The following is a 4,149-nucleotide window of genomic DNA, read 5'->3' as shown; positions in this document are numbered from 1 at the left end:
CTTCCTCAACATTTCACCAATTCCTTGGAGTGCATTTTAGTATGTAAATGGATGAACATTTTAATAGCTAGTGTTGGAAAACTGTCCTGTGACATGGAGGGTCAACAGCTTACCACACCTATATTTTCATTATTGTGTGTGTTATAATTGTGGATGTCACGCCTATTGCTGAATGTTTCATGATTTTCTTTTGGATACATGAAACAGGCGAAGATATATAGACTGAAAATTTTCATCATTCCACGATGTGTAAAGAAGCGTTTGCAGTGATCCAGTTTTCTACTTGAGGTTATGATTGCTTTTTGTAGTGGTAGTAGTAGTAGTAGTAGTAGTAGAAGTAGTAGTAGTAGTTTCTTGCAGCCTGTAGAGTGATCCCATTATAACAGGTCATAGCTGATATGACTGTGGAATAGTGAATAATACACCATCAGCAGACGCTGATCAGTTATCACTTGCTTCAGTTTTCTCAGGAGGTGTACGACTCATGACAGTTTGTCACATACATGTGCAGTGTGTTCTTGCCAGGTGAGTTTACTACCCAACCATGAAGCCCAGAAGCATCACCGTTTTGTAGCAACACCTCCATCCACTGAAAAGAGGGTGGTGGGAACCCAGTCAGTAATGTATTCCATATCAAAAATTGCAGTTCTAACATTTTAGTTGTTCTTTGATGTTGAGTGAACTTGTGTTTATGGTGCAGAATTGTTTATGTATGGCAAAATAAGTAATTAACTCAGTCACTGAATAAAACTCTTAAAACACTGTCCTTCAAATCTAAAGTGATATCAATGTGAAAACTAGGTACACAATAACTACTAAAAGTAACACCTATCCTGTTGTTAGTGAGTAAGAATCGTTATTAAAATTTAACACAGCTCATGAGAATAATTACACATTCACAATCCAATTAATCATTAGGAAACTGTCACTGCATATCCATCTGCACTAACAGCAACAGCAGGGAGAATACACTGAAGCACCACCAGCAGAAGAATATGAAACAACTGCAAGTGAAACATGTAGTGTAATAAGCAGGCAAAAAATAGTGCCACCATCCCATCTGAAGGATTTTTAACATCAGGTATGAAGAGGAAGAAACCGCCACAATAAGTAGAACAAGATGTTTAACAATACTTCATAAAAAACATATAATCCATAAAGAATGAAGTTCAGCAACTACAATTAGAATTGCAAACACTAGACAGTTCCATTGCATGTATCACTGAAAATTGGTGTAAGTAAAATGAAGTTGTATATTTTGCATTAGCATCACATGCCCTATAGTTGAAATCTCATGAAAAATGGGGGTTGATGTATTTATGAAAAACAGGTGTTACACATTTAAAATCAGAAAGGACCTTGTAACATCCAGTGAAAACAACACTTTGAATTATCAGCAATTGAAATAACAGAAAAGAACATGTCAAAAAATTAATTATATTTTATTTGTATAGATCCCATAGTGGTAGGATGGACATTTTTTCCTCAAAACTCAATCAGAGCCTGTACAAAGTAACTAGTCCAAAAATGAGCATTCTCATATGTGGGGATTTAAATATCAACATAAAGAAATCGTATGGTATTACTAGTACATACTTGCATATGGCATTAAGTCACTCATGAACTGTCCAACCAGAGTGACTACACAATCTTCCTTAATAATATATCATGCAGCAACAGACATAGGAAGAAATCACTGCAGGTTACTTGTTCAAAATCTAAGCCTATTAGATCATCTCTATCAGATATTAAAAGCATTCCAATCCCGGGAGCGGAAAGACTTCCCTTAGGGGGATAAAAAGGACAGGTGTACACTCGCGCACACACACACACACACACACACACACACACACACACACACACACACGCACACATATCCATCCGCACATACACAGACACAAGCAGACATATTTAGGCCTAAATATGTCTGCTTGTGTCTGTGTATGTGCGGATGGATATGTGTGCGTGTGTGTGTGTGTGTGTGTGTGTGTGTGTACGCGAGTGTACACCTGTCCTTTTTTTCCCCCTAAGGAAAGTCTTTCCACTCCCAGGATTGGAATGTCTCCTTACCCTCTCCCTTAAAACCCACATCCTTTCGTCTTTCCCTCTCCTTCCTGAAGAAGCAACCATCGGTTGTGAAAGCTAGTAATTCTGTGTGTGTGTTTGTGTGTTTTGTTCTTGTGCCTGTCTGCCGGCGTTTTCCCGCTTGGTAAGTCTTGGAATCTTTGTTTTTAATATATTTTCCCCATGTGGAAGTTTCTTTCTATTTTATTTAGATATTAAAAGCAAATATTTATAAAGAAAAGTCTGCTAAATTGAATGCATACATAAGGGTCTTCTCAGAATCAAAACTATGTCAGTTCTCATTGCAGCTACAACGTGAATGGTGGGAGGAAGTGTATGCAGAAACAAATGTAAACAAAGTTTTTAGTAAGTTCATAACAATATTTAAACTAAAATTTGGGGATGCATTTCCCAAAACACTGCATTCCATTGGCACTTCAAAAAAAATTATACGGGTGAACAGTGACACAAAAAAAGAATCATCTTAAACTCTAAGGTATCTCACATACATCAATAATAACAAGACTGACCCAGCTTTTTCAGAATTCTACAAAAATTACAGGAGAACTTATAAAAATGTATTTGTAGCTGCAAGAAAACTTGCAAAAGGTAAAACATTACTGAAGGCAGATAACAAAAGTAAAGCAATCTGAAATATAATCAAACAGGAGACAGCAAATATTGGGTCACAACACCTGAAAACACAGATTAAAAAGAAAGATGTTCAAGTCACCAACCCAAAAGAACTAGTAAACTTTGTGAATGAGTAATTCAGCAAAATTGCTAATGAACTGAAAGCGAAATTTACAGACACACATTCTACACTACCAGCACCAGCCACCACACTCAATGGTGCACTCTCCAACAAAAGGGAAAGAGGTGGCACAGTAATACAGCATTTAAACAATAAAGCGATCCCATCAGTGTTCTTAAGAACTGTATAAACAACATAAAAACCCCATTAATGATAATAATTAATGAATCTTTGATGTGGCTGCTTTTCTGAATACCTGAAACCAGCAAAAGTAATACTAATACTAAAGGATGGTGATCCAGAAAATGTAGAAAACCACAGACAAATTTCTTTATTATCTTGCATTTCCAAAGCAGTATAATGAAAAATATACAAATAAAGTACTAAAATAAATACAATCTTCTACGAAATGGACTACTCGGTTTCAGGCCCACAAGAAGTCACAGTCATCTATACAACAGTTTACTAAAGTTGTGGCTAAAGCACCAGACAAGGGCAAGAATGCAACATGCATTTTTTTTCTATCAAAAGCATTTGACACAGCTGACCACAGAATTTTACTACACAAATTAGAAGCACAAGGAATAAGAGATATAACACGGAATAGGTTTAAGTCATACTTGAAAAACAGGGTGCAAAGAGTTGAAAACTCACGTATTTCTAAAAGACTATGATTTCCCACAGAGTGTCAAGTATGGAGAAAAAATACTATATGTTGATGACAGCACCATAGTGATTACAGACAAAAATGCAACTCAGTTACCAGAAAAGTCCAATGAAGCTCTCAGATGTCCACAAATGTCATTAAATGTAAAACAGACAAACTGTATATTTCTGTAACATTCTACTCATAGGAAATCTGTTTTTCACAAATACATATTTAAAATGAGAAATATGGACACATTTTCTTTCTTGATTAAAAACTGGGGCAATTATATGTCATGAAAGATTTGCTTGGGACACCAAGACATTTATGTTAAAACCGGGACTGTACTGGCAAAACTGGGACGTCTGGTCAATCTATGCAGACTGAACTAAATATGGCTTCCAACAAGTTTACAATAATTAAAACAAGTGAGCTTTTGTTTTTACCTGACTTTCACAAATTACAATTAAGGATCTAGATTTCTTAGCAACTGAATAATGAATGGAGGTTCATTTAAACATGAACTTTTGGATACAGTAATAATTTCTATTGAATTATGCTGGTTAGTTTGCTCGAATATGTGATTCTATTTCAGTAACAATGTATTAACTTATGATGTTAATTACTTTGGAATTAGTTGAGTGTAGAGGTTGCTGAACATTTTCGTTGCTGATTCTATGAATAT

This window comes from Schistocerca gregaria, chromosome 1 (genome assembly GCF_023897955.1).
Source record: "Schistocerca gregaria isolate iqSchGreg1 chromosome 1, iqSchGreg1.2, whole genome shotgun sequence".
NCBI classification, from domain to species: Eukaryota; Metazoa; Arthropoda; class Insecta; order Orthoptera; family Acrididae; genus Schistocerca; species Schistocerca gregaria.
This window is presented reverse-complemented; position numbering follows the sequence as displayed.